Source organism: Anopheles marshallii, chromosome 2 (genome assembly GCF_943734725.1).
Source record: "Anopheles marshallii chromosome 2, idAnoMarsDA_429_01, whole genome shotgun sequence".
Classification (NCBI taxonomy): Eukaryota; Metazoa; Arthropoda; class Insecta; order Diptera; family Culicidae; genus Anopheles; species Anopheles marshallii.
This window is the reverse complement of record NC_071326.1, coordinates 3,490,518-3,515,321: the sequence shown is the minus strand read 5'-3', so window position 1 is coordinate 3,515,321 and position 24,804 is coordinate 3,490,518. Positions and strand designations below refer to the sequence as shown.

General features: G+C 45.2%; 1 pseudogene; it reads right to left on the bottom strand.

The window, feature by feature from the left end:
* Window positions 1-7,843: 7,843 nt before the first annotated feature.
* Window positions 7,844-9,028, bottom strand: LOC128709071 (insulin-like growth factor-binding protein complex acid labile subunit; annotated as a pseudogene).
* Window positions 9,029-24,804: the final 15,776 nt, after the last annotated feature.

Here is a 24,804-nt window from a genome sequence, read left to right as displayed (position 1 = left end):
AATTATTTTAATGTAATACAATTTTAACGGCTCTTATCAGTCATATTATCAGTCATATATTGACCGCATGGAATACAAATTTCCTCAAAGCGATTAATGAAAAAGTTGCTCGAAAAAGGACCTTTTCCAGTTGAATCGTGGAGTATTCGAAATATTTAATATGCATACAAAGGTTTATTGTAGAAACTAGACAAATCATTACCTAAAACAAGAAACATTGGAGATGCATCAACCAAGAGAGATGCATTAAAAGATTCTTGAATCTCAATTAGGTTCATAAAACCTTTGGAAGGGAATATATGAACCCTTAGCGAAAGATTTATTTACATAAAAACAAAACCACATTTATGCTCTAAAAAATATGAATAGAGCACCACATCACTACTTCTTGCACTCATCGGACAACGGACAATTGGGCCGTTTGGCGCGGTTTCAATTAATAATGTCATCCGATGCGTAAGTTTGTCTTTTATTTGTTTGTGTGTGTGTGTGTACATGTCCACTCCCTACGTTGGAACCATACGTTGTAATTGTAATCATTTTATCAACATCACTGATTGCAACATGAAACCCCCTTCCATTTGCTTTCATCTTGCTACCTTCATCAACCGGTCGGCGTCCCGTGCTTTCGACGTAATTTGACTCCGCGACGCGGCTAGATCGTATCGCAACCGAATCTTTTCACATGTGCTGGAAAAAAAAACTCCAAATCCATTACCGTGCATATCTTTCACCAAACGATGGAAACCGCGAACACAGGCGCGGTCAGAAGACACGCGTCCGGTCCGGTTGATAAGTAAATGATGCGACACATGTCCCATCGCTGGTAGGAACCCCGATGGCTCTGTGTGTCATTGCGCGAAGGATTTAATCATGTGCATCCTCAGTTACAGTGGGTAATGCCATCCCAACCGATAAGCAGCAAAAATCGACGAAATTCCATCATCTCCCAAGGGGTTTCGGTTTGGTGGGTGATGTGTGCGATAGAGCCACCATATCCGAATGCCCGTTTTGTTTGGCATTAGCCTGCGAACCGCAGGGAAACCGCAGGCATCAACGCTATCATGTTTCAAACAAGATTTTAATTACTGGTTAATACATTCTATCGCGGCTTTTCACGGTGCGATGCGGGAAGACGAGCTGTTGCTTTGGAAAAGTTGTCCACAGCCAGCAGACGAAGGTGGGTAGCGTGCGCAACATTTGTCACCGGCTTAAAACAAGCCGTGATACATCTGACTGATGTGAACTGAGGTTAAGCAAACACGGAAGTAGCCGTGGAAGCTGGAAGTTTGTTTCGTTTACAGCGCCACACGGAACGGAAGCAACGAGACACAAACAGAAGAAACGTTTCGGAATCAGGCACAACAAGAACGTACCGGCCACTGGCAATAACAATCGGGTGGATTGTATTATTCCCGCTTCGGAAGGTGGGAAAGATTTGCCCGAGGTTGGCAGTCTTCACGCAAGATGCAGCCGCTGCAAGCCGCAATGAGAATGCACTTTTGGTGAGAAAAGTAAATAGCGTGTTTGCGGTCGGAAGAGCGCGATGTTTGGTGTAAAGGTGAAGGAGAAGTTGGGACTTTACGCTTGGACGCATTGGACTTTACGCTTTGGTGTACAGTTCTTGATGAAATTTAAGTTTGTAAAGAAATTAATATTTTGCATTGCAGGACATTTTACGGTGGCTTTCGTTCATGCGAAGAAAACCGTTACAAAAGACCCGGAGCATGAGTGGAGATGCTTCCCATACCTTCGCTGCCCTTGATTTGATCTGATTTCACTCTCAAACAGTAACAGAGGCGTAGATGAAAAAATCGAACTCATAAATCCATTGATCTCTGCAATTCCGACGCATAATCCACCAAACAATAGCACAACACAACACTTGGAATCAAGAAAAAAAAAACGAAACGGTGGCCTGTGACTTGCGTGCCCGTAGAACGGTGGAACGGAAAACAAACAAGCGGCCAGGGCCGAAAATAGAATTATCGTAACACATTGTTGCATTCTTTCGCGGCAAAACATAAAGATGCAACAGTAAGATGCAATCATCTCCTCGCCCTTACGGGAAGGTACCTCGCAAGCCAACGGTGTTAAAGGTTGGCGAATTTTATTTGCTTCTTGTTTTGTGTACGGTTTGCGTCTTCTGGCTGTAAGGGGTGGCCACCCCATGGAAGGTGTTTGAAGCGAAGAATTAACAAAGAAAAAAGTCCATCTTAAAAGCGGGACACAGCAAGAGCAGAAACGGAGACTCGTGAGGCGTGAAATAGTGAATTAGATTGCATTTTCTATTGCGGAAGGTTTTTTTTCGCCTCAAGTACCCAACACAGACACAACAGTAAACAAGAAAAAAGGAAAGATGAAGCAAAAAAAAAAACTGATCAGTAAAAAACGGGCACGGGGCGTTAAGCAAGATTGGTTTCATTTTCAGCTTCGAATAAGGGAAGATAAAATGGGCAAAAGCGGTCCCAAATTAGCAAACCAGCATATTGCACGGTTTACGAGCTTCTTTACGGATGGACATAACAGTAGAAAAAAAAATTGTGCCAATCCCTAAGATTTGCTGTGAGTGTTTTGTTAGCAGGCGCCATCGAGCCGTTTGGCGGGAAAGGAAGGAGTGCGAACAAAGTGGCGTCCCTTTATTGAATTCTTCAACAAAAAAAAGTCCTTTCGAATCTAGATCAGTCTGGAAACCGCTCTACGGTCCCGGTCTACGCACAGGGACCTTCCCCAATTGCAAGTGGTCTAATTTGGTGTTCTTTTCTTGTCGGTAGCTTTTTAGGGATTTTTTTTTCCCTAATTCATCTTACCGATCGGTTCGGAGCGTATGTGAATATTTATTAACAGTTAATCGGAACAATGTGACAAATCAGCTTTCCGCTTTCGGGAGTAAAGAATCTTGACGGAGGCTGGCTGTCCGATCTCTTTCTTTTTTTTTCTTGATCGGTTCTTTCATGTAAATTAAATGTTTATGTTCGTAGATAATTGGATTTCATTGTTGTGATCGTAACACAAGTTTTGTTTTGGACTAAATTTTCTTTTTTTTTTGTTGGCAGACCCCCCTGTTTGCCCCTTGAGATGGTTTGTGATGCAAGCACGATGTTTGCGGATTATGTTGGGCGTATCTTCGCGCAAAGGGATGTTCCGACCCATAAGCTACTCACATTGGAAAGACGTTTATTGAGTTCACGTTCTTGGCGGCAGAACTGTAAAGTTCTGAACACTGATTTACATGTGACAATTTCGGTTGTTTTTTACGCTATTTAGGCTGAATGTTTTCTGAATTCTGTTTTGGGATGGCAGTTGGATGGAAATGTGGCAAAGATCGGCTATAAAAACGAATGCTTATGCATTGCCAATTTTAATATTTATGTCCCGTGCATAATTGGATGCGCATTGTTTTGGACGCAAAAATGGTGGGAAAGAAAAGATTGTAACGGAAATTGTTGCTTGTACTGGAAGCTGGATATACGTGGTAGGAATGTTTCAGATTTCTTACTCATTCGACACGGAGAGCTTCATTTTAACATGCAAGAACAATAATTATTTCTCAAAGTGTAACACAAACCCCGGCAGAACATGATAGTGATTTATACCACTCCTCAAACAATCGCATGGAGGACAAATTTGATAAATTCATCAATGTCAAACCAAAAAGCATCCCACACCCGCAACTTCCTTATCCGTCTCATTCCCTAATGACTTGCCAATCAGCTTTATCACGGGAAAAGCCACTTCTCAACCAGCCCAGATTTCGGGTGGATTTATCCTGTTACATACCACCAGCACCGCCACATTACATCAAACATTTTCCGCACGTTCGTTGTCTCACTGCTTGTCAGCAAACAGTGTGGCCTCATCATCAGCATCATCGTCGTGGTCGAACGTGGTAGCTGAACCGTAACCGTGTGCGAGTTTGTGGCCGTGTGAGACGGTAGGACCCCTTTTTCCGTTGCTTTGCGGCTCGTGATCCCGCTTGTAAGTCCTTTAACCGGGGCGTAATCCCGTGTCGTTACGGCTGGATTACAGCGCACAAGCGTCCGTCATTTCTAAACTCTTCCGTCCTTTCGCTCGGTGCTTGGTTTTGTGGTGTACCACTGCCTTCTAACACACCGTCCCATCGTTTATACGGCCGATTACGCTGGCCGAGGAGTGAGAGTTGTTGCGTGTGTAAAAGGAAAGTGTCTTCGGAACGGAATGGAAGGATCAATACTGCACTCATTCAATACTTTCCTTTCCGATACAGTACGGTGGGTTTGAAGTCAAGGGTGAAAGTGAAAGAGAATCAAACGCTCCAGTTTTTTGCCCTAACTCTTACAAACGTTGCCGAAAGCCGAAGGGTGACGACATCCCGCAGCCAGCATCTCTTCCTTCGGGAAGGGTTTTTGGTAGCTAAAGACGAGTGAATCAACCACTTACGGTTTATGGTTGAGGAATTTCTTTAAACTCCCTCTTTTCTTTATGCTGTATTGTGGTAGCAAATCCTGCCGAAGAATTGTTCTCTACCGCACGTTTCGATTTACGAACTCCACACACTTTATTTGAACGAAAAAAAACGCACGCAAGGAGTGTTAGTCTCAGGAATCAGATCAATAAATATTATTAAATTTGATTTTTATGTCAAATAAATGTTTCCTATTTTTATGCACCCCTCGATCGGCCACCAAACCGGGCACAATTTTCACTGAAGAGGGAACCGCCGAAAGTGAAAGGAGTGGTTGCCACTTCCGAAATCGATTGCAGCTAAGCAAAGCTGCCGAGCAGCGGTTCCGGGCGTGGAGTGGAATATGTGTTGCTCTCTTGACGTTTTATGGCCTTTGGCTGAGTCGATGGAGTTGTGTTATGAAAAGGGGTTATCTGTGCGGTATTTGGTCTAGAAATTGAGACATTGTAAGCTTTCGTATGGGAATATTAAAGTTGAACCTTTCTTTAAACTATTATTCTATCAAATCAAAACCATAATAAGAACTCTTAAAGGAAAAATTTTCCTTAACCATTTTTTTGTGTGTAAAACGACGCGGTAGGATATTCATTGCCTCAAATTCCATAGTGCACGCTTGTACGATAAAATGTATCGCCATGATTATTTGCACGGTTCATAAACTTAGTGGAAATGTCGTGTTCGATTGAGAACTTGTGTTGTGCCGAACGGTCGTGAAAGGCATTGTACGAATTTCGCATATGATGTTGCTTCCGTTGCGGCAATGGTAGCTCTCTCTCTCTCTCTCCCTCTCTCTCTGTTTCTCCAGAAAAGAACGTTGAGCGATTTAAATTTTGCACGAACGAAACCTCACTTCCTGTGTCGTTATAACGTTTCCCCTAGAGCAGTGCCGCGCAGCAGTGGCAAAGGTCATTCTAATTCACGGTTGACTACCCCACTCCGAGAGCTAGGCAACATGTATGCCCTACTCTTCCGCAGTTGTGTCGGTCCTTAATGCGATCGGAATTAGATTATCGTAAGAAGGATACATCTCGTTCCGGAACTGCACGACTGAGAACATAGGCTCGAACCAACAATAGCGATGCATAATTTCCACGGACACCAATTTTTTCCCGATCGGTTATTGGCAAAATTTAAATACGGACACCTAGTGGTTGTTTCTGCTTGCTTGTCGTCGGTGAGGGTTTTTGTAAGGGCTTGATTTTTACGATTCAGATAAAGGACAACGTCCGCCGTTGGGAAAAGCAGGACCACCGCGCACACCAGGGGAACCCTCGCACGGAGATTTATTGAGGTGACCTTTCGCTTGTAGCTACATCACACTTTCTGCTGTCCGTAAGGACCGGACCTCAATCTCACGTCGCCCGGTTGACAATTGCTTTCGATCGATTTTTCTTCGATTCGCCTATTTTCTTGCATGGGTTCTTATTTCCACGGCAGGGACAAATATTCAAATCGATTCACCACCTCATGGCAAGCGTACCGACAGCTGAATCTGGTCGCGAAGGACAACGAAGGGCTAACAACGTTCGTGCAGGGGACCGGCAAATTCGGTTGCATAGTGACAGATTCGGTGCACCAATTTCCTGACAACCCGAACCAAACACAATAGTTGGGCATTTATTTTCGGTAAATAAATTAAATCTTGCCAAAGATGTAGATTATTCGTAATTTTCACCGTCCGTGGGAATGTAGTGAAAATTCCACCAATTCTTTGCCTTGCTCACCGGCTAACCCCTCGCCAGACACGGTGCCCGGTGTGTGCGAAAGGTTATCCAGATATTTCTCAAAACTCGTAAAACATGTGGGTAAAAGTTGCAATTGTAATTTTTGTTTTTCAGTAGAACTGCAAATAATATTTCTATGGCAACGAAAGTCATCTCAGTAAGCTCGTACTTGACAGAATTATCAAAGCTTTTCTCCGCCTCAGAAATATCTCATCGAATAAATCATTCTTCCGTTTGTGTGCGGTTTAATTACGATGTCTAAAGTTGCCGGAGGTTGAAACTATTTTCCGCAGCAAGTTGATAAACTAGAACTTCCCCACGCAAAACTGGAAACTTTCCACCTTTTTTTGGAGAAGTTCTCTATTTACGCTTCGCTATCTTTTTATGTTTGTTTACGAAAAGAAACCCCGTACCAGATATCCTCATTTTTACAACCCGTCTATATTACGTCTGGAAGGACGTCCTCTTGTGGAGATAATTACGAAGAAAAGTGTAGGGTCCGCCATTTGCTTTTGCATGGTCTAGCAACTCGATGAGTTTCTCCTAAATGTAGACTCCTTTTTCGGCCACCCCGTTGTGCTATCCGTCTCAGGGTTTTTGTTGATTAGTAATGAGAGTTGCTCGACAGTGGTCAAAAGCTCCCCCCCCCCGTGTCCGAGCTCATTTCAGTAATGGAAAAGATATGCACGCCATCATGCCGCTGACAAGTCAAAGTTGCCATCCAAAGTCTAGAAACAAAAAAAAACACATTTCTCCAATTTTTTGCAAAACTCCAAAGTTTGCAGTGTTTGTATTACAAAACTGAAATATGCGACTCGTTTGCGTTTGCGCCGGCAAGAATTTTGTGTTTTGGTCTCCTAGCACAGACACACAATCAGTTCCCGTACCGAGCATACCGAGGAGGTATGTTAATAAAAGACGGCTTAATTAAATTCGGTGCCTAGGAATGTGAATGATTCCCGTGCCGGTTCGCGCGCGCTCTCCCAATCAAACCCGATAATGTACCGTCGTCCTCTGCTGCTGGTGCTGCTGCTGCGGGTCTGATCGGTTTGTGCCGTGACAAATTTGACCTCGGGGAACTATGTGCGACAATAAAACACAACCGGCGGTGGTGGTTCTCCATTATATTTACCCCGTTCGAATAATTTCCCAATTGATTCCCAAACGGCCCAACTTATGCTGGCTTTGATTGTGACGTTGTGAACCCACAGCGCCCGAATCGAACAATCAGCTCGGGGGGGATTATTTGCTGCGTTATTCATGCTATCTTCACCCCATGGTGCTGTACCGTTTTAGTTGGCCGGCCAGCCGGTCCGGGTTGAGCTGATTATGCCGTGCGATTGGTATGGTTCTTTCGCTGACAGATAGATTCAGATTTTTGTTGCAATCGCGCTGTGCGACCGTCGTGGGGTTTCTTTTATTGAAATTAATCCATTTTTCATTACGCTTCATCTCGATCATGTTTGGTCGGGTGGGGATTGTTGCGCACCGCGAAGCTTAATGGCCCTTTAAGCGACAAATGTGATGGTCTACACGAGGCGATATCACTCCAATAATAATCCCTTCAATTTAACCGATGATGGTAGATAGCAATCTTCAAACATTGGAAACATGCTCGAATGTAAACAATATTAACAATGAATTTACTCAACAAGCACCACAGTAATGCGATCGCTCACAGAAAGATCTCCACTGCGCCGTACCGTACGCCTATCGGTGCCACGCTTCGATTCGTTTGCCGCAGTGTGAGATCATCGTCGTTTGCCGGTTGCGTGGTCATTCCATCCGATCGCGTCCCGGGTGTCGTCGTCTGCTCTTCTTCCTCGCCGAGCGCGTCATCGTAGCAGCAAAGTCCACCCTGGCGCTCACCGGGACAATCGTAATCAGCACCGAATGCCGTGATCCCGTGACGTACGATGTCGAACCGCGCTCGATCCACCCATGAACAGTGCCACGCATTGCCTATCAAGCGCACGGTATCAAGTGCCGGGAACGCACCCGGGAAAGCCCCGAACGAACGCAATCGGTTGTAGCTGACCCAGAGGTTGCGGAGGCCTGGCAGTTGCAGCTCGGGCGAAGCGTCCAATCGGACAATCCCGTTCACGGACAGGTCGAGATCTCGCAGGCGCTGCATAGACCCCAACACATCCAGATCGACGTAGGCGAGTTGGTTCTGGGAGAGATCCAACCGTTTGAGACCCACCAACAGCGACACGTCTGGCGTAAGCTGTTTCAGCTTAGTGCGTGTAATCTGAAGAATACGCAGCTTGGCGTAAGGCACCTCGGTAGGCACCACGTGAAACGTCTGCAAACCCGTCCCATCGATCACGAATGTATCGAGTGCATGCGAATGAAACGTTACGGTGGGAATGAATCCACCACGAAGCGTCAGACAGTCTGTCCGCTGCAGCAGTCCGAACAGTGCCGGACCAAAGTTCTCAATCTGACAGCCCTCCAGGGACAACTCGCCGCCAAGTTGCGCTGCCGTGGATAAGGTGGTGTTAGTAAGGGTCGCATTCTGCAACCGGCCAACACCTGCGCCACGCCGTCGGTGATGTGGTACTGCACGGCCACCACACAGCCGAAGACATCCCGGTCCCAGCAAAGCGAATAAAAACCTGCACCCAGAAATGTAGCAAGGAAGAGGAGAGAAATCAGTTGTTTGGACTGACGCAGCAGCGATGATATACTTGCGTATGATTCGTGCCTTACAGCAACATCACGTCTCGGGAGCGTGGCGTCGTCAACATATTGCGCTCGTTCGGTTTTCGTTATCAATCTCGGCACACGGCTAGCGTGCTGTGGTTGACGATCGTCGATCGTTTTTGGTCCGGATCGCGCTTGGCGGTCCGTTCTACATTGATCGCGGGACCGTGCATTCTGGGTCTATTTATTGCCTTTGTCTGCCGTCGTGCTTGCGGCAATGTTGCTGGTCGGTAGCGCTAGATTAAAGTGTTCCGTCCGTGTCCGTTGGGTGTTCTGGAGCGGGAAAACAACATTATTTATTTGTTTGCTAGACTGATTCGTTTGTTTGTGACATCTTTTGGGGAGGTCGGTACATCAGTTTTAGTGACCAGATTTGCGTCAAACGAAAGGAGACCAGACCGTAACGGGCTGGTTAGGCTCTATTTTTACTTCTGAGACATGCAAATTCTTCAAAACAAAAGGTCTCAATTTGTAGATTTCACCCGAGGACAAGATTTCCAATCTCTGCACGTCGGTATGCTAAGTCGACATAGTCGACATAAGACAAATATTGATTCAAACTATTGCCAAAAACCAACCCTTTAAATGTCCATAATTACTGCTTTTGCATGTTTTACGAGCACTTTAAAGCAAGCATCTCGTAACGTCCTCAACAATCGCTCAAGACTCGCTGCTTGAAGGCGCTATCAATTTATCCTTCCACTGCTGTCACTCACTCAAGAAACTCATCCACCGTGGAGGTGTTTATTTCATTACATTTCCGGTCGGGTTCCAGCCCGGCCCCGATCAAACACTCATCGCAAGATGTCATCGCATCGGTAATTAAGACAGTGTTTCCACTCCCACCCATCCACAATGCTGCCGGCGGCTGCCGTCGTGTTTGTCCCGGTCCTCGGGCACCCGTGCGTGACCAGTTGTTAATGGTGAATAAATAATACCGTGGGCACCGGCAACTTTGCCCGGAATCAAACGATTCGATATCAAAAGCAGCAAACCGGTGTGTCCGGGATGGGGAGAAAAGTTTTCTTAAGATTTTAAAGATCACACAAAATGACTTTTCGGTTCGGTGGCAGTGCTCGGTACTGTCTTTAAACGCGTTCGGGGGCATTGAGCGTCCCAGAGGCTGGAGACACGCACGCCGTGGAGACGGGAATTTATTTGATTTTGTGCCACGTGATGCGCACAGGATGTTTGATGGCACGAGGGAAACTTTTCCTGATGCGATGATTTGAGGGACGTTAGGGACAGGAAATTGAATTTTCATCCCACACGAACACGGCATGGCACTCACGGTGCAGAATTTTCGCACAAAGAAACACATTTCTCTTCAATCGGTCCTCAAGTATCGATTCTTAGACGGGAAATCATACGTTTAAATATTAACTCTATGCACGAATGTGTGTTGAGAGCCTTCGAAATCGTGACATTTTCGATGCTATTTCCGCTCTAACAACGGCGTGTGTGTGTGTGTGCCTCTTTCAGTTGAGAAGTTGCACGTTTCATCAGGTATGGTATGCCGAGCCGAGGTCAAACGATCGACGTCCCGACGTCCGTGTTTATCGACAGCGCAACCAAACCATTAGCTAACGGCTTCCGGCGCCTTCGAAAGCTGCCCGAAATGTCGCATAAAACTGTCACTCGATACATGACTGCCGTTGCCCTTCTTAATGCTTGCAAGCTTACGTTTTGTCCCATGCTTCCATCCATTCGAAGTGGTTTTAAGCCGCTCACGCCGCCAGAACACCAGCATGGATGGTGATTCCTTTTTTGTCGTTTCCTTCCGAAAGCGGTACGGAACTCGGATCGTACCGATCGGTATCGACTTTCCAATAAGTTCCAATACTTTACGACCACCTGGGACGACAGCCGACGGCCCTCGGCAGGATCGGTTTGGACGACTTCCGAAAGTGCAAACCGCAGGCAGACGGAGTCCGGGCCCTGGGTTTGACTTTGTTTTGCATATTAATTAATATTTTTATTGTTACTTTATCGCACCTGCCAGGTCTGCGGTGTGTGGTTGCCGTTGGGCCGTGCCAGGTGATCGAGAGGCTCAGAGGCCCCGAGGAGTGGTGGGGTTTGCACTACTGCAAATGCAAAGCCACAAACTCACGAGACACAGCGGTGACGTTCGCTCGGTTAAGGTCTCCGCTGACAGTTTTATGTTCACGATCCATAAGCTACCAGTGGACGTTCTTGGTCTTTAAGGCTTTACGGAGCAAACAGTGTTGTGATTTGCAAAGGAGTGCCGTCGTTATGTTAAGTAAAGTGATCTTAACCCTCGTGCGAATGCTGTCACTCTTCCACTGTAGTGTGAATTTACTCAGTACACTTTGGCGGCGGTTTGAATTCTCCTCAAGGGTTAAGTGGGAACATTCCCAGAGTAAAAAACCCACCTTTCGACGTCGGTTGACGGTTAACGGTGACAGTAACTGTCATTCGGTGGCCATGTTTTTGTTCACTCCGCAACTCCGGCAAGGTCACTATCTCCTTAACTGCCTTTAATCTGTCCGCGGGCAGAATGCAACCGAGTTGGCCATACGCTTTCTTCACCCTCATTAGCCACTGGGCGCTTGCCATTTCGCCGCAAAAAAAAAACATTAGAGTTTCGGGGGTAAAAAATGCTCTCCACACAAAAAGCTATTAAGGGTATCGAATATCAATAAAAGTGATTTAATGGTTTTTTGCATATGGAAAGGATACTATTAGTGCGATAAGCGCCCGAACATAATACACCCGCCACGGTGTGTAATGCCATAATAAACAGCTTCCGGAGGTCGTACGGGTTAGTCGGATGCGTAATTCGGAGGTTTTGCAGCGATTGCCGAAAGAGTTATACGATGTCCGGTGGTAGTTGAACTTAATTTCCTTTATGAGCCACAATTTGCTCCACACTGTTTGAGTTTAATTGATAATCGACAAAAGGGTAACGTTGTGCATTTTAGAATGAAGGAAAAACTATAAAAAAGGTTGAACTCTACTAATTTTCAACAAGATTACAGTGCTTCAGGTAGGTCTCCAACAAATTCAACTTACAAAGCAGCCAACATGTAAACGTATCGCTCATGAAAAAAGAACATTTAAGAAGACATCTGCCCGATGTTTTGTATGAAACAATTTAGGTTTAATGAATGTTATTGGGTGATTATGCTCCGCACTGTTTCGACTAATCGAATAGCAAGAGGATATTCTCCCAATCATTCGGCTAACTTACTCTATCGATTGCTCTCCTGTGTTTGGTAGTAATTGATATCCAATACTAGAAGATCACTTGTCACGATCAATGCTTACATTATTGAAAGAAAAAGCTACATAAAATTCTAGACCGACGAATGACTGATGAGAAGTTGCTGGTGCCGCTATCATAAATCTTGAAACTGCTCTTCTTCCGCAGATTCTTCCGTCACCTGGCGAAGATTTCAACGAATATAAAGAATGGTGATTATTCTTTATAAGTTTAATAATAATACAGTTCTATAGTTCTAGATCTCTTGGAGAGCCTTAAGCCTTCATTTATAACTCATATTCTTTGTAAACTTCATTTAGAAAACACTCGGTGGCAGGTAGTTAAAAAAAACGCCTCCGAGCGTTCTGTGTCCTCATTTTATCGCAGTCAAACTCGTCGACTCTTCAACGACATTTTTAAACCATTACCACACCACAAACTTCTTTTGTTTATCCTTCACATTCTCTTAAACTCCACTTCAACTGGCCAGCTGCCAGCTGGGCCCATTCGTACGTCAAAAGTGATATTGATTTATTTAAAAAATCCTCGAAAGGCCAACCAGTGTCTTGGTGCGCGGCAAAATCGATCAAGATCGCGCTTCTTCGACGGATTCGTCTGCCTAATCACTCCGTTGGCTAAGGAATTCCAATCGCAAACATAGACTTGTAGCAGCAGCAGCACACCCGTACGCATCAGTCATTCGTTTGCATACATTCACAGCATGTCCCCGCCGGGAGAAGCATGGGGAAAAATCAAAACAAAACCCCAACACCAACTCCTCCGCAACCCCGGTAGGACGATGGAGAAAGGAATGTTTACGCTGGTCTCGACCAGCCGGATCGGCTCCACGTTCATCTCACACATTCGTTGTAGGTACGGGATGCCACCACCGGAATGGACCCAGTTCTAATCACGTCTCTCAAGCTGGTCAGCTGAGAAGGTGCGCAAACGATCGAAGGAAAATTAATGTATCGTTCTCACAGCATCGCCCATTGTTCCGTGGGCATCCACTAACCTTCTGGTGGAATTCTAAACACCCCCTTGCATAACGAAGGTGTCCGAAACCAATAACGCCTAACCGATGAAGCGTCTTTTTTCCTTTGGTGTTTCTCTCTCAATATATCAGCTTCAAGCGTCGTTCTGCTTGTGTTTTTGTGTGGCTATTGCAAGGTAGGATCGACCTCATCGAGCAGGGCGCGCGCGCGCCAGGCGCTTCGGGCGTAATTGTTGTGTGATGCATGACGGACCAGTATACCTTCTTCGCGCAATCTGGTGAGAATGGATGGCGTTGGAGATTCCACCCGGATTCACCTTGTCCATCACATAATTCACGCGGCTTCTCATCAGCCGATCGCCGAGCACTGGTACCCTTGATCGGTGTGAAAACGGTGCAAAATCAACATAAATTAATCATTGGCCTGTTTGTTATGGATGACGGAAGAAATGGGGAAGAAAAGGCCAGAGAGAAGAAGACATCCTTTTTTTACGGTCCCCCAGTTTGTGCGTCTTTCTAGTGTTTTGCTTTCTTTCCCTGATGTACGTGTTCACTTTAGCACTTCTAGACAGACGAAAGACAGTTTGTGCACTCACGTGTACGGAAGCGTTGTCGAAACGAGCAGAAGAGAAAAAGGAAAACATCAACCCAAGTTAAATGGATGGAATAAAAACTTGTTAGCTGAAGCTGACGAATGGAATGTTCGATCTCTCCAGGACTTCCTTTCATCTTGCCCACTAATGAGCAAGACAAACGACTGACAACTTGCTGTCCTCTCCTTTGCCGCTACACACTGGCCCGATCGCTTTGACTGTGTCGGAGAACGACACATGAAGAACTTAACGTTGACATCTTCATATCGAGAGGTTTGTGGTGCGCAAAAAAACAAGAAGCACGATGCAGCACGATGCTGCATTCAAAAACCCGTCTGCAATCACTCATATTTCTCCTGTCTTCTCAGGTGCTTCTTGACGTGGAGTCATTACGGTTAATTGCGGGCGATGCTGTTTGATCAAGGAGGGTGCCATTGGTGGTGGGTTTTGTTCTTCAAAGTGTGTATTAAAAACTGCAAAAGAACTGTTTCGGTTAAAACACTCCGGAGGGGTGAGTTACGAGTTTCCAAAACGAACCGCTTAAATCAGGTAGCACCAAAGAGCAAGAGCCGACCAATGTCCGTGCCAATGAACTCTGCACTACTCCACCACACCGACCGACGGCTGATGACTAAAAGCTTTTTACGAAAAAGTATAACGTTAAATTAAAAGTGTACCACTCCTATCAGCATACTGCTTCGCAGCCATGCTCATCCTTGCGTCGAACACGTTCATCTCCAACGACAGCACAGTCAACCAAAACCGGACCCGACTAGGACGCCACAAGTTGATGAGTGGTTGAATAATTGATACACTAAAAATGGAGTTTGTCTGCTTTCGGTGCTGGCGGAGGGATGATGCTTTGTGCAGTCGATTTTTAAGAGTTGATTGTCCTTTTTGTGCAGTTTTGTGTTTCTTGTCTGCCCACGGTCAAGCAACCAAGCAGACAGGGGAATAAATTACGGCCTGCTACGCTGATCTATATTTCGGTACATTGGTACAATTATCGATGAGTTTACCATAATTTTTCAGTATTTTGTATTTAAATTAAACAAAAACATGGTCCTATGAAGTCACACAAATCGATGCGTGCATGAGACCTATCTTCACGACTCTCAAAATGTAATGCTATTCCATCGTGTTTTGGGTGTAAGAAAATGGAAAACAAATTTCCTCAACTAGCTAAACGACTAAATGGCTTATAAGAAGCGAGCAAAACAAAAAAATACACTGACAAAAGCATCCAGATACACTCCGTCACAGCGTGTACTTAAGCTTCCATCATAATCCCGCACTCAAATCACCCCCGGGGGCGAGACTCATCTGCAGAGTCAGTCATAAATCACAGCCGCTTCTATCGCGGGTGCGCGTTTTGGGCCAGCCAAATAGCGCCCAAAACACCGTAACCTCTGATGGAAGAAATCAAGAAACAAACACAACAAAAAAAACCTTCCTTTGCACCGGTGCGCTCTCATGTTTGTGGTACTTTTTTTCTGCTTCCTACATACATTTTGTATCGTGCACTAAAATTACTATAGAGCAGCAAAAAAACACACAACCGACCTGCCATCGGCCACTATCGTTAAGATATTTTCAAACATTTTTAATGGCCTTTCGTTCAAGTTTTTTTCCCCCAAACACTCTCTCTCCTGCAAAACCCTGCACGATCGCACCCGATCCATGGTCGCTGTAAAACAGATGTAAAACGCCTTAATGAGCGAACGATTCGTTTGGGGGCCGTGATGAGGGTGAAAAAATACACAAATTTTCCAAATAACAACACGTCACCCTAAATATCGTTTGATATTTGGTGTAGAGACGTAAAAAAAAACACACCAAACTCAATCCAGTGGGTTTGGAATCCACCATTTTGAGGGGAGGGGGATGATCTCCCGTTCCGGGGGAGGATCGTACACGAATGGAGAAGAAAGCGTCCAGGAGACGGATCGCATGATGGTTTGTCAAACAAGGTTGGCTCTAATCTGTTTATTTATTTACCATTCCGATAGGGCCATCTAGCGAAGCATCATGATCGTATTTTAAATAATGATAACACCAGGAGGGAATTTTTGTTGCTGCACTACATTGCGCTATTTGTGCGGTTGACTCACCCAAATGGGAGACTTCAAAATAGAAATGGTTCGATTTTTCCCCCCAAAGCACCTAGACAAATGCTTTTTCTTCATAGAAATCTTCCAAATATTCTTACCTAACTGGAGCTAGGGCAGCGATGTGTGATTAAGTGATGGATTTTTTTTTTTGTGCAGAAGAAGCATTAGTCCAGCTCAAAACAATATTTATGTGTTGTGATAAGCAGCACGTAAACCGTTAATAGACGATGCAATGTACTGGATTGGAGATGCTGTTCATAAATTTCAACTCGACAGCTGATGGTTTGTATTGGGATGAATTGTAACATGATCGGACATCTCAAATAGGAGAGTGGGTAAGGCGTGAGTCAAACAACTCGTTCGATCGTGGTTCAAATCTCATCATGACTGGGTGCTCTTTGATACACACAATACCTTTTCAGGAGAGGTAAAGGTGAGGGAACCCGTTGAACAAAGAAATTATTTCCAAAGTGATATGAGAGAAATTTAGTTAACTCTTGTAAAACATAAGGCCAGCACAATCTGAGTTGGTGGAAATGCCTCTAACATATTTCATTAATATTAAAATTAATAATCACAATTGGCTTGTCATATGTTTTGTAGGCCTCTTCTCAGCATCTTTCCGTTCCGACGTTTTCCTATTGTGTACGTGTAAGGGATACAAATTCCAATGAAAACATCGAAACCCAAACCGCGCGCTAGTACCAGGAAAAAGCGTTCCAAGCCCCGTTAAACGGTTCAGCCATCCACCCCAAAACCAGCGCATCAGAAACTAATCCTTCACTGTCAATAACCTGTCATACGCGCATCAATTGTTTTGTTGCAACATGGCGCACGTGATATGGACCATTATTGTTTCATCAATCCGTAGCTTCGGAAAGGTTGCCAGCCCGGAAACGCGAGTGTTTTGACGTATCGATTTTCCAGTGGCCCTTGTTTGAAGCGCGAAAAACACACCCCCCAGACCCGGTACAGAGAGCATCAGTGTAAAGGTTTTGAGATCGAGGGTCCCAACAGCATTCGGGAGGGCACCGGGGGCAGGAAACGCCAAAGCCACGACACGGGCAAAGGGGTTGTGGTTTTTGACACATGTTTGCCTCGTAAAGCGACGATCAAAAAAGCACCTCCAAAAGCGATATTTTTTCCAATGCACTCCGGAGGGGGCGAAACCCAAACGGGGAGCGATTTGCTTTTCCGACTCCGTGTTTTTTTTTTTCTTCTATTCCCTTGTAGAATCAAGGGAAAAAGGGGAAAAGAACGCCTTTTGCCGGTATCAAATTTGTGATCAATTTAGAAAAATTTCCTCTCGCAAGCATTTTCCACACGACCGACTTGTGTTTTTCGATTGACAACTGGAACGAGATAGGAAAGGAAGAACAATTAACACAGCGGGAAAAAAAATGGAACTACACACTATTGCAGTCAATTAACACTCGAACCGCCTTGTTGTAACACCTTTTTTACTGCAATTCACCCAACTTTATGATCCCAATTCCACCGCCGGTTGACAAACTATCAACAACTGGTTGACAAATTTGTATCTAATAGATCGTTGTTGATCTCCCCCTTTTTTCTTGTTTGTTGGTGGAATAAAATCTCTAAAAAAGAGCCAGCTTTACCTTCGCTTTAAAAAGGAACTACGGACCTCAGGAAGGCGTAACCCGCTCGAACACCCTGCGCAATAAAGCAAAAGGGAGACCGATCTTTTGGAAGGGGTCCTCCAACGGTTTTGACTACTATTTCCTGCGTCAAAAAGGAAAGGATTCCGTTTCATAACTGCGTGCGCCTCTCCGTCTTTGCTGTGTTTGGTGAAGTAATTCTATATTATTTATTTCCTGCCGTGACGCGTTGAAGGGGGAACAAATGCATTTTGGATGCAATTTAAAAATAGCCGATCGTTTTACGATGGCAAATGGCGCTCTGGAGAAGGGCGATCGTATGCTCGCGGTGTAATTTATTACAAGTTTTACTTGGCAGAAGGCTTGATGGGGATTTTGCTTGCTGAACGAACACCTTCCGTTTGACGTACATCATAAAAATGCTGCAGTTGTTGTGTAAAAAGCGGTGGTTGATTGTGTTAAGTAATTTGTCGTGGCTTCAATCATTGTCGTAACGGAAGCCATAAATAATGTGACGCTTTAGGCCAAATTTGCAATAAATAATTGTAATAAAACGGCTTTTAGAGTGCGTTACTTAACGCTGGTGCTATCATGAGGTAATTCTTGGCCCGAAGTGATGGCTTTCGTGGGACAAATCAAATAGACACCGTCCAATATAAACATTCAACGAAACACACCATTCATTGCCAAAATGATCTCCAATTACACCGCAATTAGGCGCCAAAATATCAACACAACACTTCATAAAGCGCTGCTGACCAGCTGGGCCGGTAACAAACCCCAATAACCTAACCACGGAGCTCAACCACAGAAGGGAGCGAAACAATAAACTAACCGAGCCAAGCACTAGTCGTAACAGGGACGTGATTCGATTCAATTAACAGCTCGTTTCCCGCAGCTACACCCTTCGGGACCTTCCTCCCTTGCGCACAGCTGTTTCACCCGACAGAGCTCCGCTGACTTGCACTTTTGCACACGCCCAGAATGCAAGCAACAGGAGCGGCAAAGTCAACCCACGTACCCCGCGGTGTACGTACGCCACGATCAACAAAAGGGCAACAGGACGAATAAGAGCGAAAAAAAGGATCCAGCATTCTTCAGGCGACCGTTTGAAGGCGTTACTTCCTGACTTCATCCCGGGTGCGTTGGGCCCCGGTCGCCCAAAACCGTAAGGTGTGAACAAAAGCATTTTTATGACTTTATTATCTCACTCTGTCTGTGTGCCACCCGCTGTGAAAAAGGATCGCGTTGACCGGCTTTTTCGGCTACCGAATTTATGTGCCCACCTGCCCGTCCGCCCTCGGACGATCGTCCGGAAGTGGAAGTGGTCCAGTTGGTGCGTGTTTGGCGCGGCGCTTATGTATTCGGTCGGCCGACACACAATGAACGCTTGTGGTCATTGTACCTTTTGGCAGCGTGTTCTTCCGCACTGTGTGGGATACAATACAATCCCAACTGTCCCACAATTAACGGCCAAATGTCCACTGTGCCGTCACGGCAAATGGAGGAAAAATAAAGGATGAATGAGTTTTTATTCTTTGCTGCTCACTTTTCTCACCTCAACGTGTCCGAGGATGAGATAATTAATTTGTTAACGAGTCCATTATTAGCTTGTGGGTTTACGACCACCGGAAGCGTGTGAGATATGCGTGGTAAATCCTTTTGTGATCCTTTTGTAAGCCATGTGGAGTTTAATTGCACAAGGATTCTTTGATCTATCGAGGACTGCAATGGAGTAGAACTATTTATTCTGCCAGCATGATGTTGCAATATATATCTCCTTTTGCAAAGATTTTCAAGTTAAACTCAAATACTTTTGCTCATAAACCTTCAGCGAATGGCGCAGTTCAGCTTATCAATACATCCAGCTCCCTCTAGCACTCCTCGCGATGGTGCGGTGAATGATTATTTGAAGCTTTTCCCCTGGGATCGATCAAACCTTGCAAACGAAAGATACGCGTGGCGGAATTTCCTTCCCTTGGTCTGGGTCGTTACAATATACATTATCTCACTTGTGATAATAGCACTGTATACGACGAAGCTCAATCAACGGAAAATAATCGATAGAAAACTCGTATTAGAAATCGATCCATCATCCGTTTATTGGTGGAAATAGTAATTTATGATAAAGTAATATGGAAGCGTGGATCCTCACGGCAGCAAAAAGAAAGAAAGGAGGAACTCAACGCTATGACGATGAATTTATTATTGATATTGTGTTAACTTCATACATCTCTTAATAATATAATTCTAGCTACTTTTTATAAGCTAGCATAATCTTTTCACTATCTAAGTTGGAGTTAAAACCACATTTCTAATCCTTGGTATTCTAGTTGCCCATACGGTGTAGTGGTTTGGCGTCCGGTCTAACACACCGAAGGTCATGGAATCGAATCTCATCTGGAACTCTTGGCAACTTCACAGCAAGAATTGTTGGGTTTCCATGTACTTGATTATTGCATATTTTATTTTTATATGATCGAGAATATATGATCAGGTAAATTTATACAACATAAAGGATTACATTTGCATTTGAGACAGGATCTGAAACTTAGCTGAGCAGCAGCACTTAGACGACATTTAAAAACATTTCTTTGTATTTTTGAAAAATATTTCCAAATTTCCACTGGCACTCCACTATTCCGTTCATTCAATCTTCTCCACATACGATCCTTGGATAGTGAAAAAAATATCAAGAGCTTTTGGTTGTTTTTTCCACACATCTCTTTTTCTCTCTCATCGTTTCCCGTCCTTTGGCACAAAGGGTGGGCCAATTATCGCGAATTAAAACATCGCCGTCGATAATTTACGCACCATCGGGCGGATCACAATCGGCTTCTGCATTACGGTAGCGAATACTGCATGCTTTTTGTTGTTTTTTCCCCCTGTCCCTGCCGGTCGAAAGCAGTAGCGAAGAGAAGCGAAAAGATATTTGAATACAGTATAGAATCAGGGATGAAGGAGAATTATTCATTCGTGATAAAAAACCGTTCGATGCTGAATCGATTTCTCGAGTGGAATGGAATTACTCTTCCATTAAGGATTGTTTATTTTGAAGATTATCCGTAGAAGAAAAAAAAGCATTACCCACGATTAAAATTACTCACCGTATGCCATTGTAAGCCGGCAATGATTCTCTGCGTTCATAACTATCGGTCTCAGGACAATATTAGAGAATTATTTTATTTCTACCCCTTCTTTCACTTATCATGCACGATCACAGGCCTCCCTATCGCTGGTGGTTTCAGCAACCACATAAATATGCCCACTAAATGTCCCACCGATAATCATTACCATTATCCATCACGATCGCGATCACACACGCGGTGCATACCCAGCACAGTAATGATTCGCAATGCGTATGCGCTTCATCTCCCTCCGGCGTACTACGCACGCAACACGCGACCCATCGACGCCATCGCGGCGGGAAACGGTCGGTAGAGATGGTCGGCAAAACAAAATAAATACAGCTTACCGTACACCCAGAGGGGGGGGGGGGGGGGGGGGGGACTCAAAAACCCATCCTTGCCAACGGACCGAAGCCACCCAAAACACAAAACCCCCCTCCACCCGGAGTACCGGGGCGATAAATTAATTAACCCAATCAGTGGCCAACGATCGGCCGCCGGACCCGCGGGCGAACTGCGAAGCCGAGAAATTAATAGTCTTAATTGAAACGTGTAAATTTATCACCGACAATCAGCCACACACATTGTGACAAAATGATAATTTTTCTTACCTCCACGAATGCGCGCCCGTAGCGTGGACCCAGCGCGGCCAGAATCTGTTCCCGGAGCTTCTTGTGCCTTGTTGTATGTCGCGAACCGCAAATGCAAATGTGTCAACTGGTGGACTCCTCGCCGGATTGGAGGGAAGAATCGGGTGGCGTTGGTGTGGTTGCTATTGCTGCTTGCTGGACGAAGAGATCGAAAGATTGGGCCAGAAAGATTTGCAGCAATCTTCTCGATGATGCAGTCAGCTGAACGGTAGCTTGCGTTGCAGCATTATGGGTAAAACTGGAAGTCAAAAAGTGGTTGGAAAAGTGTTTTAAAATTAATTTAAAATTTGAATGCTTTGCTTACTTTATTTACAACTAAATAATGAATAATTATTGGGTCCATTTAACTATAAAATAAATATTGAAATGCTATATAGACTTCGGATAGCTTTCCTCCCGCTGTTCAACTGCAACTGGGTGTCCTGCTCGCTCCAAAAGCAAATAATTCAACCACTGCAGCGCTGCCTCAGCTCTAAATGCATGCATTTTGTTTTATGTCGCCGTTTTTTCGCCTTCATTTTCAACTTCGCCACTACAAGAAAGCGAATGATCGGAGTACGCAAAAGCTCACCGAGCATCGAGATGCACCCACGACAACCTTCCCACACCCGAATCCACCCGCCCACGAACGAAGGAGGAAACGAAACGGACGCCATAACAATAAAAGGTTAAAATAATAACATAGAGAAACGAGATTGCATCAAATTAAGATAATAATTACGGCACACCAGCCCGCGTTGGTCCTTCTGTGCACGGAAGCTGCGCGAGTGCGCTGCCCATTCCCGCGCTGTAGCGATAATTTGCGTGCGTGGTCCGAAGTGAGGACGTTTCTTCGCCCTGCCGAAGCGGGAAAAAGGATACCGCAACGCCGTGTTTGCATACGACACAACCGAAAGTGAGCAAACAGATCGGAAAAGTGCCACCGATCGGTGGAACTCATTCCCTACGGTCCATCGACATATCGTGCACGGTCGATAAACTTCGTACTTCCGCGGCCTCTAGCAATTACTCAAGAATCACGGCACCGCAAGGGTGAGACCACCTCATCACCGGTGGTCGTACGGGTTGTGTGTTGTTCCTCCTGTGCCCAACCTCCTCCAAAGCCCAACCGTTTGGAGATAATTTAATTCAATTAAATAAGACAACAAGCGGTCCCGAATCGGAATATTTTCGATACAATACAAGCGCAAAGCGGACGGAGCGCCACATGGTGTGTTTCTGAATGAAAGTTTCGTACGGACGGGAACGCGCGGGACTACACAACGAGCACAGCGTGAGCAGCGTGGCAGAGGTCCTAAAGGCGCACAACCTTCGGCGCGAGATTGCACTGATTCGCGTAAAAAATCAATAAAAGATAGCACACGATCATCGGCTTCAGGTGTGGGCATTCGCAGTGCTGCTGCCGTTGTCCGTTTGGGCAGGCCCCGCATAATTGGCCCCGGATTTTATGCACGAACGGGCGGGCATAACAACGCGAGCAGTCCGGTCGGGAAATGAAGCCATTCTGGACGGTTGGTCGTGACATCGTGTGGTTGATTTTAAATTGTTTCGGCAGGGCGTGGACCCCGTGCGGACTGAATGACCTTTGTATTTGTATTGCTGTGAGGAAGTTGGAGGATTCTGTGGCCATTTCCTGTGGGGTGGTAAGTATCCTGCAACTCAAAGATGCTGTATTTAAGCATTATTATACAGTAGTTGTGCATAATTATAATTTATGAACACTCTGAGCTTTTTGTAATACTATGCGTTTGGTGGGATCTATTAAAAATAAAGCATTATGATCGTCGAGTACAGAAAATAAAGTTTTTTTTCCGAGAGGTGCTACAGAAACCTTTGTACAAAGTATTATCACTGTTGATTAAATTATGCCTAAATATCCTCTGAACGTCGAAAGACTTTAAAGCCAACGTCTTGACAACCAATTCTTGCCTGCTTTATTCACAATTGTTCGACAAATAAAATAAACCACAAGAGCAAATGGAACACCTTCCCGGCCTGCCGTCGGCTGATGCTTAAAAGCGTTAGAAAAGTGGTTCCTCGGGATCAGAAAAAAATAAATCACCGCAACCCCACTGGTGGTGAAAACTTTGTGCCAAAATCTTGTCGCTCAAATCTCCCCCTAACACACATTCGCTGTCGCCCGGAAGTGCCAAACGACCTATCCCCCAAGGGACTCTTCAGCTGTCATTGAGCGGTCTTATCGCGGCTCGATAAGGGAATAGTGGGGGTGGCAATGCTTTCACTCACAGCGACAGCAGTGAGCGCCTACACCAACTTCGATGGAATGTGACAATCACGGACCGATTTCCCGCTCGTAACCTCCCTCCTTACCGGTCACCACGCAACCAACTGCTCGATTGCTTTCAAAGTAGCAATTGAGAGATTTATCGCCGGCATGCGTCGGTTGGATGAAGGGACATTCCTGACTCGTGATTCGACGTATACAACCATCTTCACTCACTGGCAAGGCTGGTGGCATCGCCATGCCGTACTTGACTTGACGAAGAATCTTCACCAAGCGTATGGCAGTAGAAAGGTGATTTAAAATTCAAATCAACCATCAAATGTAAATCGACAAATTATTTCCACGTTTGGTGCGCCATTCGCGGAAAAGCGTCTTGTTGCCCGACCGTGTTCGCTGCTAGCCACGTCTTGCTACAACAATTGTTTGTGTTCCGGAAAGCAAACTCCGACAATCGGATAGGACGGTCCTGTGCGACCAGAAGTCGATAACCTGCACGCCCAAAAAGGTCATCTCGCTACCACAACTTGTTGTCCCACTAACACATCCTGGATGTCATAGATCCTGCCAGACCCCACATGCCGTGAACCGTTCTAGAAAATGCCTTTTTTATGTTTCACATCAAGGATGAACAAATCCACACACAAAAAAATGCCCTCCAGTGGAAACATACACACATGAGACAGACTTTCCGTGACTTCTCGGCCGGAAATGATTTATGATGTTCTTATTGCCCGCGACCAGCGGGCACCACGCCAAACGAATCCATAAACAGTGAGGTATAGTTCCGAAACAATAATGTGTAGAGAGGGAGTTACAACCACAAAAAATGGTCCAAAATCATACGTCGCATAAACCACTCAGCTATCAGGAATCTGCCCACCCCCGTCGGTTGTGTGCGAAGGGGAGTTCCACATTACACTTTCTCCGGCACAACTCTCCAGGACATTCATGCTCGCAGATCCTTCGTGCTGTTCTTTGGCAATACCTTCTAAGTTTATTTCAAGCCGGACGATGATGTATGGTTTTTTCCTGAAAAATATAATGCAAAACAATACATTTTACTTTTACAAACAAATTTTCTGCGGTAATCTAATAGATTTAGTGACGGCAAAGACCAAGGACCACAACTTCCCATCGCACCCAACTGCATCAGCTCGGTGGTTTATGTAATTGTCCAAAACATGCCCGGTGTAGTATATCATGTCCAATAAATATTTATGAATTCCAGCCCTCATCACGAACGCCCACACTCGCTCGCCGTCCCAAATCCCCGTGGAGAAATTCCTACACAGTGAACCACATGGAATGGCACTTCCGCTCGCTGCCACTCGATGCCGCTTCACTGAATTCTTCCGAGAAAGCGAGGG